Source organism: Emys orbicularis, chromosome 8 (assembly GCF_028017835.1).
Source record: "Emys orbicularis isolate rEmyOrb1 chromosome 8, rEmyOrb1.hap1, whole genome shotgun sequence".
Classification (NCBI taxonomy): Eukaryota; Metazoa; Chordata; order Testudines; family Emydidae; genus Emys; species Emys orbicularis.
In genome coordinates, this window is record NC_088690.1 from 9701885 (window position 1) to 9717199 (window position 15315).

Sequence of the window (15315 nt, forward strand, 5' to 3'; positions counted from 1 at the left end):
TGTGTTCCACAGGAAGGATCTTCGATGATTAATAACCATTATTATTTTGTTAATTTCTTGTGCCTTGTTGTTGCCCCTTGATAACGATAATGAATGAAAATACAAGCAATCGTTTATAGAGAATCGATAAAGAGCTATCGCACTTGACTTTGTTAGAATGGAATGTATCGCCTCTCAAAGCCTTGCTTATACCGCTCAGCTAAAGAAAGGGTGGGCAGTGTTCTGGGGGCGAAGTTAAGCGATTGCAATGACAGGGTTCCTCCGTATGGAGTTAGCATTTTCTATGCTAGGGAAGCAAGTTGTAGCACTGAGGTGCGAGTGCTCTGAATAGATTGGTTGAAACCCTTTGGGGTTCCCAGCGGAGTATGTGAAGAACTAAAATAATTTCGTTCGCTTTCATTTTTTTAACCTCCCCCACTTTCCTTGTAGGGTATTAAAATTCAAACCTGACAATATAAGGGGATATGGAGGGTGATCTTGGGTGTTTTTGCGAGCGCTTAACTGCAGAATAGCAGCGGATAATGCCCTTGCCTTTTGCTTCCTTTGTAATCGTTCTTCTGTGTGAAGCAGCTCTTTGCTGAAAAATACAAATTGCAAGGCATCGCATCTCGCAGACACATTGATATTTGTCTGATGTTTGCATCATTCTTCTTACTTTAAAAATAAAGTATAATCTTTCCCTTCGGACTGCTGAGACTGGGTGTTGAAAGCTGCCACCCGCTTCTCGTAGCTAGGTGTCATAACACCTTTATTTAATGCAGCCAAGAAGTCAAAATAGCTGCTTTAATTTTATCTGCAACCACTAATTTTATTCTCCAGGGAGAATATATCAGAGCTTCGGGTTTAGTTGGGAATTCGTTTAATTGGATCAGACTGAATGGGAAACTTTTTTTATTGTATTTTATCTAGGCTTATTGCGCAGAACATATTTCCCTTTTTCCTTGCAAAGCTATTTAATTACTTGTTTGGTTTTGTAATTTATCTGCAAATAGCCCTGCGAGGCATTCTGTGATCACTCACAAACACAGAATACAGTTTATGTTTATGTCCTTCTCTCTCTTCCTTTTCAACTTAAATTTAAATTAGAGGGCTCGATCATCCTTTGCATTTTATGATTTTTTTAAAAAATGACCTCATGTATTATATAAATAGTTTGGAGATGACTGTGGCAAAAATAGCCACTCACAAACCAGTTACTGGGATTTCAATTTTTTTTTTTACAGGAATGTATCAAACTGTCATCCCTCTGGTGAGATTACAAGAACAGGAATAGCCTTTTTAAAATGTATTGGAGATATATATATATATGCGTTTATATATAGATCTACCTACCTATGTCTCTCTATATAGCTCTATTATATATTGTATCATAAGTGTGTGGATATATAGAGACAAAATTATTATACTATATATACACAATATAATATAGACATATGTACTTACACACATTTTATATACAATTTGTATCCCAATTAAAAATTCTATATTTCCCTTCATACTTCCATCCATTTAGCTTTTGGACGAGCTGCAGTGTCGATCCAACATCTCAATAGTTGCTATTTATTGAAAAATGTTTACTAACAGGGGGTGAAAGAGGCCCTAAGCAGCAGCACGTGGTTGGAAACAATACCAATTGTTAAAAGCTAGCGTGATATATTGCTTGTTTTTACGTAGGTTTCCATCTATTGACGTTTCTCCCCCCCCCCCATTGCAAACGCATGCACATGTACATACTCAGATACACATAGAAACAGGGTGTACATGAGAATATTAATTGTACGTTCTACTGTTTATGTCTAAACATAACTCGTTTCAAATTCATCCTAGCAAGAAAGCGCCCTTGTTGGACAGGAAACATGTGTTGCTCTAAAGCCGAATCTCAGCACCGTAATTAAAGGTTAAACCAAACGGCTACTTTCTCTTTTCCCTCGTTCGAGTTTGGTTCCTTGTGGACATGTGAAGTCCTAGTTGCAACTTTTATTTTTTAAGTGCCTTTAAAGAATTTAAAAGCCAGGAACCCCAGCCTCACTTTTTACTGATTGGAGATGTTAACAATAATCATTTATTTCCGCCGTGCTTTTTCGGGAGATGTCTGTCCTGCAATGTATGCTACCCCCAGCCTGATCCTGGAGCCATGTCAAAGGTTTTATTCAAGCGAAATAAAACTGGCTGTAAATTAGATCAATTCTGCATACCCTCTAATCAGCGTTAACTCCTCACTTTCACAGTTTGCCATTGAGCTACGGGATGAAGGGGTTTCTATATACTGGCCATGGGGATGATCTAGCGATAAGTGTAAAGGGAGGACCGTGGTGCGCTGTTTATTTTTCACAGCGTCTCTTTTGTACTTGACCAAACACAATAAAATCGCCGTCTCAATCTCTAGTCTTGGGTCTTTCTTGGGGGGGGGGGGGGAGGTTGATTGTTTACGAGCCAGAAGAGTATCAATCTTTCGATCGCTTTTCAGTGTACTGAGGAGTGGGCCGAACCGCGAGGTGGTGGGGGGTGGAGAGTGGGGAATCCAGACTTACAAACCGAATAAAATACAACCTTCAAGCCCCAAAGACGGTTTCCACCCCCTTTAAGCCACGAGGAGGGCTTGTGTTTTTGTTTTACCGGGAGCTGAATTTCCTTTTGTGCCGAACTGCCTGGACCCCTGGAAGAGCAGGCACAGGGCCTGGTGTATTTCACCTTGGCTAATTTGAAATGCAGACCCCCAAGCGTAGGTAAGGGTGTTGTCACCAATAGGCACTGGAGTGAGGGGAGGCGGGGGAGACTTGGCCTATGGATGTTGGTTTTTCCTGATCCCCTATGGCCCTTGGTACACGGTTTGGGCCGAATTGCTGCTCTCGGGACGTTTCAGGGTATAATGGTCCTTCAGCTGCGAAGTTTGGATTCTAACTGGCTTTAATGTCCTTTCAGCTGCCCAGAGGAGGCATGCTGGCTTGTGTTAAGCGCCCGGTAACTTTTCATTTCATGTCGCCCTATCGTGTCACTTTAGAAAGAAACTTTCGGGGAGTTTTACTTACCCTTTTAATCAGCCTCTGACCCGGGAACAAACTTCTCATCTGAAGGCCGAATCAGGACTGCAGGATCGGGCCCCTGGCATGGCTGGCTTGTGTTAGCTATTAACAAATCCGTTCCCGACTGAGGGGACGTAGGACATCAGACAAATTAGGTTGTTAAAATGCTGGAGCTCAGCTTTGTTTCATGATTTAGATTTAGTATTTGCCGAAGAGACCGTAGAAAAGAGATTTACTTCGTTAAAAGTCAAAAGAGCGAGGACTAGTTCCTTATTTGCTTTAAATAAGAAGCCCCATTACTTATTATTACGATTATTGTATTTGAATTTGGGAGCCTTAAAAACACGTGAAGTTAACGGACGTGATTAAATTGCCCCCATTTGGTTTAGTTACATAAAACTTTGAGATACAACTTTAAAAAAAGACCTAGTATTTATAAATGCCTATTTGCCACATCACCGCTATTGCAGATTGTTTATTAAAAAGGCATTCTTTATCTTTATTATTGCTACGCTGCAAAAATTGGAGATAACTGCATACAACGGTCAGGCAGCAATTCCCAATTACAGTTAATAAAATCTTAATTAAAAAGAGACCTTCCATTGGTTGGTAGGAGAGAGAGTGAGCGCAGTGGCTTCCGGAAGCATTCCAGAGAAATATAGTTCTTGATTAGTGTATTTTCATCTCGTTCTTAGCAGTAGACAGTTTGTAAGTACCTGCTAATGTTAGTGCTCTTTAAGGTTTCAATTGTTCGAGGGGGTTTGCCATTGACTTTTTCATTATTTACCTACTGAATCAAAGTAAGCAAATGCCATCTGTTTCCCTGCTGCTATCATCTTCACTTTAATTATCCGCCCAGCAGCCTAATAGAGATGATATTAAACTAAATCTTTTTGACATTAAAAGTAATTATCCCCAAACCAATATTGCAAGAATGAAAATTACCCTCCCCCACTAAAAAAAATGTACATTGCTACCCTCCCCCAGTAAAAGCAACCTCGTCAGTTCATTGAATGGTGAAAGAGAGAGAGATTCCGTTAGTTGGGGCTTCAACATTTTTGAAACATCATTAAGTCGATTACTCTGCTCTCCAGTGAAAAAGTGTGGCTGAGAAGTGTAGAGAAATAATGATTGTTAATAATATCAGTGTATGGTTTCCTTATTGTACCTAGTCCCACCGAATTTTCGGTATTTTGTATCCTTTAGCAACAATTCCTGGTTCTTAACTATAGTGTAAAGGCGACATGAGCTGACGAATTTAGTGCAGTCCTAGGCATTAATGTGACGGGTGATATCTGAACTCAGCAACAGCAATCGGCCAAACCCAGACTGGGTGCTTTAGGAGGCAGATCTGTATTTCAAACTTAAAAAGAAAAGTCTCGCGGCGTCCAACTGCATCATGCAGAGGACGGTCGTTATAGAGACATTAGGAACGGGTTCATAATTAAAGGGGGGAAGGCGCGTTTTCTAGCAGATGGTCTCTTGGTGCATTACCTCCACCCAGTCATTTCACTTATAGACTCAAACTTCTCCGCCATTCCTCCTTCGACTCGCTTTCGCAGGAACCGGAGACGCGTCCCCGTTCCCTTCAAATATGTGCTAAACTGAGCTAATTTTAATTGCATGTTTCAACTTTGCTAATTAAATAGAGTGGTCTAATTAAAAGTGACTAGGGAACAGTTTTAATTCAACCGTCTACTTTTTTAACAATCCATTATGCAACAAATCCCGGGTAAGCCCTCCCTTTAAAGAGCTACAGATGATTGAGTTTTTACACCTTTTTACACGCTCACAATGGGGAGACTTGACCCAACATATGTAGCACCGCGGCTCTGCCCCCTCGGCTCCCTGGTGGGGTATTGGAAGCGGACTGTCTAGCTGCTTTTGCCCCGCCTGAGCGCTGCTGGACCCCGGATTGCCTTCCAGGGGCTCCCCGCTGGAAGTGCTGAGACTGTTAGCCCCGCAGAGGTTAGAGTAGCACATCCCCAGGACAGCAGCGCAGGATTTGGGAAAAAACCGGGCTCTTTACACGCTTCATCTCTTCACCAAGTGCTCATTAGGTTGTTAACCTCTGGTTCACATGAAAGGGGCATGTGATGAATCCCCTCCCGAACAAATGGAAGCATCCCCCCTCAGGCACTGAACAAAGCCCTTAAAATAACTGCACAAGAAAGCCTTTAGTTGTTACTCTAAAATTTCTTTTCCTCCAAGCGCTTGTGCCCATCCACAGAAAAGTGGGCTCTGCTCTGCGGGCCTTTGATGTTGACCAATGGCTCCCTGGTTTGGCTAAAACAGTGTCTGGGATTACCCAAGGGAGGGGAAATACATCTTAATCATTTTAACAGGGGGAAAAGGGAAGGCGCCCCCCTTACACAGAGACACCTAGGAACGCCCCAAACGAGCCACACTGGGACCCCCAAACCCCAACCTCCTGGGGCACACAAGACCCGCTGTCCCGGACGCTGGGTTTTGCCAGATAAATGGAGAGCTTTGAGTCGCCCCTCCCCCGGGAACAGGGCAATGTTGCTGAGCGTGTGAAGAACAGCTCCACCCTCACCCTAAAGAGGCAGGTGAAAGGAAATTCACACGGCAAGTGTTTGCCATGCGGCTCCGAGGTGAAATGCCTTTCCCCTCGGCAGGGCTGGGCGCACAGGGATACAAGCAGGCCTGGCAGATTGGCAAAGAAAAGCGCCCAGCCCGCAGTGAGCGTGTAACGCCTTGCTAGCTACAGTCTCTCGTGGGATCACACAACCACGGCCTACCTGCCACGCGGTTGGGTGGGACCCAGTGAGAGGTGCACCCCCCCCCTTTCAGGAACTGCAGGTCCCGGGGCCCTGTCTGCTTCTTAGAACAAGGGTGGGACACCAAAGCGTCTCCTGAAACACCCAGGCTCACCTTGGAAAGCAAAGCTCCCTCCCTGCGCGCTCCAGAGAATAGCGCTCTTACGGGCAGCTAATTGCGGGCTCGCCAGGGAAGCAGCAGGCCGGAGGACCTGGCCCCAGCATTCCCACAGCCATTGTATGGGTTTTAGGCTCTTTAAACCCATTCCTTTCCTCGCTGTCTTTCTCTCTCGCGCGCGCTCTCTCTTTTTCATTCCCCAGCCCCTCGGGCATGGATTAAAGTGACAGACAATTTTCCCTTCGCACCTTATTGCTGGTTAAATGCACTTTGAGGTGATGTGAATAGGGCGCGGGGGGAGGGAGGGGGAGCTGTGGGCACACAGTGTATGTGTGTGTGTGTGTGTGTAGCACTACAAAGCGATCTGTGCTGAAGGTGGAGCAGAAGCAACAGGTCGGGTACAAATTATTCCAGCAAAGGCTGGAGACTGGCGGTTTGCGGGGGAACAGTGAGGTTTTCCTAGGGTGGAAGTGAGCTCATGGGTTCGCAGCTATCTGGGGGCTGAGGCTGCGTCCCTGGGGCACGCTGCTAAATAGCACCCTAGTGTCACCTCCCAGGTGGTGGTGCTGAGGGCAGCAACATGCGAGGCTGTTTAAACTTCACTTGGCTTTGCAGGTCACGTTAAAACCTCTTACGCATTCCCCGCAATGAGCTACAACCTTCCAAAGAACCTGGGGGGTGGGGTCTGATCACCGTGGCCTGCAGTTTGGAGACACACACAGGTAGAGAGGAGCCAGTCCTACAGAGCTAGAGAGACTCAGGGAAGCGCTGCATTACTAATTTACTATATGGCACTTGGAGAGGTTCATTAAAAGGGCTCTTGTCGGCTCCTAACGTTCCGAGAGCTTTTTAATTATATTTCATATTCTCCTACCCTTTCCTAACTTCAAACACATGGTAAATAGGATTTGCTGTTTTGTTTCAGGTAAAACCCAATAATTAAAATTCAAGCCCCGTCCCATGCATCTGCTTCTTCTTTGCCAAATGAATTGAAGGCAGAGAGAAAAGAGATTGCATTGAGATCACAGATGGGGTGCAGGTTTTTGGAAGAAATTTGAGAAACACCATTGTCCAGAATCAAAACTCAATGTCTTGCCCTACAAAGGGGGCTGCTTTAAGCCCCTCAACTTCTATGGGGCTTGTTTTTTAAACTTTAAGTGTTCCACACAATGAGCTGCCACCTAAATGTCACAACCACTCTAAGTGTGTCTCGCTGCAAAGGGTGCAAAAAAAAAAAAAAAAATGAAGGGAGCAAAGGGAAAGAGTATAATTAAAAACCTAGAACGCCTCACGTTTTCCAGGTTCCTAATGCCTGGTGGGGCCAGGAGGGGAGAGGCCAGTGGAACTGCTGGGGCGGGCGGATTTTTGGGGTAATACCCGTGTTAATTACATGGATAACATCTCTAAGGTAAGGGGCTAGCTACTGCCCCAGCCAGCGCTGGGGGGCGGGGGGGGGGGGAGGATTCCATATTATGGAGAGTAAATTGTTTCACTAGCGGAAAGCACGAAGATAAACCCTTTTATTTTTATTCATGATGATGACAGCTCCACTCGGATTTGCCGAAGGAGTTTTTATCCTCCTCCTGTGGAATTATGTTTGCTGCCGGAGTAGTTTAGGAGCTTAAAAGTCCTGCCGGAATGTGATGGATAAATACAACCTATACCGTGCAAGAGACACATTGAAAGAGTTTGAGGAGCGGGAGGGTGGGAAAGGGTTGCTTTAATAGCATCATTAAAAAATACACTTTGGGGAAAAAATTAATTCTTGTATTCTTCTGCAATTAACACGCGCTATTTAATTGGCCCCCTTATGCAAATACCGATTTCTCTTAAGAAGCTAATGATGGAACAGCAGCAATAGACACCACTTGTAACATTCCGAACCATGCCTATGGTTTGGAGGGGCCCACCCGAGCTTGCGGGAGTGCGTTTAGGTTGTGCTATATTGCGGATTTCGCTTCCATTCGTTTACATAGCTCCGTGCAGAATCGTGGGCACTAATATTTCAAAGTAACTTTAAAACTAACCCACTGGCACAAAGCTCCAGCGGCGTCCCTGGAGGTGAAGCACGCCCATGCTGTTTGCTGTCCGCGGGCCAGGACTGCGGGGGCTCCAGGGCAGTAATTGCGGGGCAATCGCATCTCATTTTTTTCCTGCTCCTGCCTTTGGGCCGGAAATGTGATACCAATACTTCGCGGCAGCGAAGCGAGAGCGGTGTACAGAGTAACTCAGCAGTCGCTGTGTCAGTGATGGAGGGAGTTCTGCCCCGGTATTGGCGGATTTTCTATCGGGGGGGGGGGAGGGAATCGTGTGAATTAGTTATTGTTGTTATTTTGCAAAATCAAACTAAAAAGGGAGCGAGAGCTGGTGGGAAGAGGGGGAGCAGGTTTGCTCTGCGCCCGCCTGGCAGTTTCTTGAGTCTCTCTGAGTACAACTCGCAGATGAATTAGAAACCTTCCAATTCCACCCGCGTTAGTTTTAATCTTCCTCCTGTTTCCAGCGAGAGTGTGCTGAGCACACTATGCTGTATTTAACCACTGCATCGAATCAGACCTAGCCCAGAGTGCACACCAGTGTATGCCTGGGCTATACACGCTGCTATATTTCTGGGGATTCCCGCGCCTCGATGTTCTGCTGCACCCAAGCAGATGCAGATTTTGTCTCGTTGCCCCAGGGCGAAGTGACGCCGAATTGCTTAGGGCAGAACCGAGGACAGGTCTGATGGTTGGTTGTTTGCTCCAGGCACTGCGCGACGGATGAACCCGTGGGCAAGAGGCCGCATCAATTTCCAGGCGCGAGCGCGCTCCGCAATCTCGGCTGGGCTCGATCCGGCGTCGTTCGGTTGTTTCGCTCTAAAGCGGGTGTGCGCTGGGGTGGGGCCCGGGGGTCTATGGAGGGCAGGAATCAGGGGCACGTGCTTGCCGCCAAGTGTGCGCACGAGGCGCTCTGCTGGGCTATTTTCCGTGCCACCTAATAGGGGAAAGGGGAGGAGGAGACGAAAACACGCGGGCTCGGGGGGAGCGGGGAGGCGGACCCCCCCTCGCGTTGCACCCACGGGCGGTGGGTGGGGTTTGCAGGGCGCTCTGTCCCTCAATGGCTGCGGCTACCAGCACACCCGCTGCAACAGAGGCGTAGCGAGCGCCCTCAGTACCCTCCGACCGGAGGGGGGCCCGCAAGGAAGGGGGCCCCTAAAAGTGGCAAAATAAATACTGCATTCCAGTTTCTGCATTGTAAGGGGGCCCGCCCGGACATATGTTCGGAGGGGGGCCACCGTTCGGAGGGGGCCACGTTCTTTGTTGCTACGGGCCTGCGCTGCAAGCAGGGAAACTTCTTCCCGCTCCCGGGCCGCCTTTGCCCCCGGAGCCGCTCGGGAAGGCAACCCCAGCGGGCTCGGTGTGTGCAGGTCGAGGCACCGCAGTTGGGCCGGCATGGGCTCTTTGCCCTAGGGCTCCCCGGCCCCAGCCAGCCTAGGCCGCGGCGCCAAGAGGAGCTGGGCCCAGGCCCTGACAGGGTGCGGGCTCGCGCCCCTGCCCGCGTTAGGGGCGGGCCGTCCTCCCTGACAGCCGCGCTCTGCTGCGGGGCCTGCTGGGAGGCCGCTTCCCGCGCCGCGGCCTGTACAGCTCCCGCCCTGCGCCCTTCAATGTGTGTGGGTGGGCGCCGGCCTCTCCCCCCCCAGCTTCCTGTGCTGGCTGCCCCAGCCCCACTCCCACATACAGCCCTCCCCCGCCCCACCCCAGGGCCACCCAGAGGATTCAGGGGGCCTGGGGTCTTCGGCGGCGGGGGTCCTTCCGCTCCTGGTCTTCGGGGCACTTTGGCGGCGGGTCCCGGAGTGAGTGAAGGACCTGTCGCCGAAGACCCAGAGCGGAAGGAGCCCTCGCCACCGAATTGCCGCCGAAGACCCGGAGCGGAAGAAGCTCCGGGTCTTTGACAGCGGGTCCTTCACTGGCTCCGGGTGTGTTCGGCGGCACTGAAGGACCTGTCGCCGAAGACCCGCCGAAAACTCTCATGGGGGGCCCCTGAAAACTCTCGTGGGGGCCCCTGTGGGGCCCGGGGCAAATTGCCCCATTTGCCCCCCCTCTGTGCGGCCCTGCCCCACCCCCTCACATATCCCACAAGGCCTCAGCCACCTCCCCCACACAGTCCCTGGGAGATCACCTGCTTTGTCTCCTCCTGCCCGGGCCTGAGTCCCCCTCCCCTTCCCGGGTAGGCCCCACATTAGCTTTATGCCCTTGTTTGGTGCCTCCTGCCCCAGGCCCTTCAGCCAATCATTAGAGGGCAGGGCTGGGCCTGTATCTCTGCCTGTAGGCTGGCATCCAATAACAGTTTGATCTAATAATTCCTGGTAGGGTCAACAGAAAGATTCCCATTGACTGCAGGGGGGCTGGATTAGGGCCTAACAGCAAGAACTAGAAAGGGAGAAATTCTTGGCTTAGTTCTGAAGAAAAATGGATTGAGTAAGCCATTCAGTATCAAGACAGGTGTAAGGGAGGAGTGCGTCCTGTCTCCTTTTTTGTTTATGCTAGTCATCTACTATGGATTAAAACTATGCGACAGTGATACATATGGCCTAAAATGGAACAATTCAAGGCTATGTGATCTAGACTTTGCTGACGTCATCACTCTTATCAGTGAAGATGCCAACGGACTGCAAAAATGCACAAACCAAGTAAAAGAAGTAATGGAGAAGATAGGTTTGAGATACAATGCAAAGAAATGTAGTCATGTTAAGGGGGACTATAGGGACAGAAATCAAAATTGAAGAAGAGAAACTGGATATGGTGGACAAATTTACGTATCTTGGAAGTATCATCAGCCAAGACGGTACTAGTTCCGAGGAAATAAGAAGAAGAATGGGGAAGGCAAACGCTGCATTTGGAAGACTCAAAAATATCTGGCAACTCAAAAACATCTCCCTTAAGACAAAACTGATTGTGTACAAGGCAATTGTTATCGCCATCACAACATATAGCAGTGAGACGTGGCAATTTACCAAGAAAGATAAGCAAAAGCTGGATGTATTTCATCACAAATGTCTGAGAAGAATTTTGGGAATAACATATAGAGACAGGAAGATGAATTAAGTCAGAAAAATTACTGGACAAGGTACCCTCACACAAATAATCTACAAAAGAAGACATCAGTGGCTGGGATATGTGCTGAGAATGGAAAAAGAACGCTTACCAAATACCGCCCTTGAATGGAAGCCAGAAAACGCAAGAAGAAAGAGAGGAAGACCATGAATAACATGGAAACGAACAGTTCTGAACAACATCAAGCACCTCAACATGAAATGGGAAGATTTGGAGAGAAGGGTAGTTGACAGGCAAGGATGGCAAATGTGGGTAGCCCAATGTGCAGCAAACATGGGATGGACTAAGGTCTAAGGTAAATTCCAAAGAACACAGAACATCACTGGAGAAGTGGTAATGAAAGTGGCTAGTAAGTGACTGTGTCTATCCATAATGCTTTGTTACTTGTAACTCAAATGAGGCCAAAAAAGGGGAATGTGATGGCATGAATTTTCTGCAGTTTTGAAACAACATGAAAGGTATTGGCTAAAATGTACAGTGGCAGGAAAGGACAACGAGGGAATGTTAAAGATTTCAGATATAAGTTATACGATCTCAAAGGGTATACGCTATCTACCACTTACATAGACCCATTACAGTGGAATGTGGTTGGACAACATTAGGGGTTCATACATAAAGGACCAAGATAATAAACAGGTTAAAAAGAAAAGAAGAAGAAAGTTGTCTAGTAATGAGAGCAGAGGATTGGATATCAGGATTCCTGGTTTCTTTTCCTAGTTCAAGTAATGACTTGTTATTTAGATTTGGACAGGTCATTTAGCCTCTCTATTTCAGCTTTCCTGATTCTAGCTCCAGCCCCACCACACTTCCCTGAAGAGGAGCAGCAGCTTGCCTGGTAGGCTGGGGCAAAAGGGGAAGGGCAAGCAGGAGGGTGCCTTCCAAACAGAATGGGCAGGGCCACGTTGGGCTGTTTGGGGAGGCATAGCCTCCCCCAGCCTACAATACACACCGCCATGAGATGTAATTAAAAATGTGTAACTTCTGATTCATCAACCATAGTGAAGATAACAGAAAACAGACCAATAGTACCTTCACTCTTACCACAGTCCCCACTTACATACACCTCTGTCAATTTAAAAAGAAGTTTCTTCTCATTCTACAACTAGTAAGATTTCTCTAGTCGGTATATTTAACTGCCCTTCAGTCTTTGAAAATAACATTTGATTCTAAATTAGAAGCTATTTCATGCTGTATGACTAATGTAGAATATCAGATCAAATCTGTTGGAACCACCCTCAAGGCTTGAAAGCATAAAATGACTAATGGGAGTAATAATTAAATACATAATATGACATGGAAAATGTGAAAATCAGAAAAATTATTTACAAAATTGTCATCTTTGTATTTTGAGCGACAAGCTGGGTGAGGTAATATCTTTTATTGGACCAACTTCTGTTTGTGTAGCTTGAACACTTGTCTCTTTCACCGAGCTGTTCTTCAGGTCTGGAAAAGATACCACAACTAAATACAGATTGTTTAGCTTAAATAGTTCACCTTGAAAGGTCACTTAGAATATGTTAAGTGGTCTGGTAAGCTCCAGTCATCAGACAAAAGAAGGGGGGATAGTGGGTTGCAGATTGTTGTAGTAAGCCGTAAATCCAGTGTCTTTATTAAGTCCATGATTTTTAGTATCTAGCAAAGTTATGAATTTAAACTTCCAGGCTTGTCTTTTGAAGGTTTTGGGCAGGGTTCGTTTGAGGACAAGGACTGAGAGGGCAGATATTTATTATTTGTATTTTGGGCATTCCTGATTATGTGAATACAACAATGCTAGGTACTAAGAACTGGTCTACCGTATACAGTTAAGTCAATGCAAGGTAGCTTATGTCGACTTAGCTGTGGATGTGTCTACACTTAAATTTTGCTCCTGCCAACATAACTGCCCTGCTATGCCAACTTAATAATGCCACCTCCCCGAGCGGCATAAAGTCACAGTTGATGTAGTTAGGTTGACGCGGTGTCAGTGTAGACACTGAGTTACTTACATTGAGTGTTACTAGCCTCCAGGACCTGTCCCATAATGCCTCACATTGACCTCTGTATCATAAGAACATAAGAATGGCCCTACTGGGTCAGACCAAAGATCCATCTAGCCCAGTATCCTATCTTCTGACAGTGGTCAGTGCCAGGTGCCCCAGAGGGAATGAACAGAACAGGTAATCAAGTGATCCATCCCCTGTTGCTCATTCCCAGCTTCTGGCAAACAGAGGCTAGGGACACCATTCCTGCCCATCCTGGCTAATAGCCATTGATGGACCTATCCTTCATGAATTTATCTAGTTCTTTTTTGAACCCTGTTTATGGTCTTGGCCTTCACAACATCCTCTGGCAAGGAGTTCCACAGGTTGACTGTGCGTTGTGTGAAGAAATACTTCCTTTTTTTTGTTTTAAACCTGCTGCCTATTAATTTCATTTGGTGACCCCTACTTCTTGTGTTATGAGAAGTAGTAAACAACACTTCCTTATCTACTTTCACTACACCAGTCCTGATTTTATAGACCTCAATCATATCTCCCCTTAGCCAACTCTTTTCCAAGCTGAAAAGTCCCAGTTTTATTAAACTCTCCTCATATGGAAGCCATTCCGTATGCCATATCATTTTTGTTGCCCTTTTCTGAACCTTTGCCAATTCCAATATATCTTTTTTGAGATGGGACGACCACATCTGCACACAGTATTCAAGATGTGGGTGTACCATGGATTTATATAGAGGCAACATGATATTTTCTGTCCTATTATCTATCCCTTTGTTAATTATTCCCAGCATTCTGTTCGCTTTTTTGACTGCTGCTGCACATTGAGTGGATGTTTTCAGAGAACTATCCACAATGACTCCACGATCTCTTTCTTGAGTGGAAACAGCTAATTTAGATCCCAGCATTTTATATGTATAGTTGGGATTATGTTTTCTAATGTGCAGTACTTTGCATTTTCCAGATCATTTATGAATATGTTGAATAGAACTGGTCCCAGAACAGACCCCTGATACAAGTGCTCCTGGTGAGGCTGTGCACTGCCAACACAAGGAATGTAGTGTGCACATGCACAAGCATTGTAATAACTGTGGTGGCTGTATAGCAATGTAACTTAGGTAGACATAATTTTGTAGTGTAGATATGTCCTATGTCTCCTGGTCTATGGGCATTATTTATTGATTTTCATCCTCACATTCGTATTTCTAAACATTTTTACATCCCTGTTAAATTTTCTTTGGATTTTGGTACCAGTTCCATTTTCCTCAGAAGTTTTTTTAGCATGTAATCGTTGACTGTGTAAGTGTTTTAAAACAAATTCATGATGCATTGGCATTTTTTTAAATGACAAGAAAAGGTTTTTTTCCCTTTATGATAGTAAAATGACTCAGTCAAATAAGAAAAAATATCTTGATTTAATATCCAAATTTCAGACTTCAGCATTCCACAAATTTGTCATGTTTCCTGCTAAACATAGATTAATTAAGGATGCCAAAATTTATTACAATGATTAGACTAATGGTTCCAGGGACATTCTTGTCACAAAATGAGGTCTTTCCTCTAGAAGAGGAGGAGAAAGCAGTAGAAAATTCAGTCTGCCCTGAATATGACCAATTTTACTATTTTCCTTTGTTTGGAAAGGAATTTTAAGAGAGAGAGACTAGTAGAGTGCACTTCAGAGAGTTAAAACTTGATATGCCAAAATGTGGATATTGGAAACCAATGGCATTTGTCACCCTTTTGCCTGGGGAGATGGAAAGAAAGCAATCTTTTCCTTTCCTCTCTAAGGTTTATATATGCCCTTCGGGCTAGATTATCTTCTCATTCTTTCCAGAGATGGATGGGACCTTTAAGCCAACTTTGTGCTTCCCTAATTCTGGCCAGCCTCCTGTCTAGGTTTGTGCTAGGTTGTAACCATCCCTGATAGGCTTTCATGCCATCTGAAAATAGTCTGATCACAGTGCTCTCCAAACACACTTCCCTCTCACCTTCTTCCTGCCCCATATGCCAGAGCTGGGATAGAACTGTTATACCATCCCTATGCCATCTGACTAGTGCCATGACAATGGGGATATGTTCTGCAGGAAATTTTTAAGGCCCATTGTGTTATGGCAATGGGGTCATATTGTTGGATATTATCAGGGCCTTAGTGTTCAGTTGACTTTTGAATAGCTGCTTAAATGTTTATTTTTTCTAATACCTCATTTTATACAGGTAATGCACCATTACATATTTGGTAACTGTTGCACCTTTATAAATGAAATGACCCCACCCCTCTTGCAAGGCAAACTGGGAGGAAGGGTTGTGGTCCTCAGCTCCTCGAAAATACTA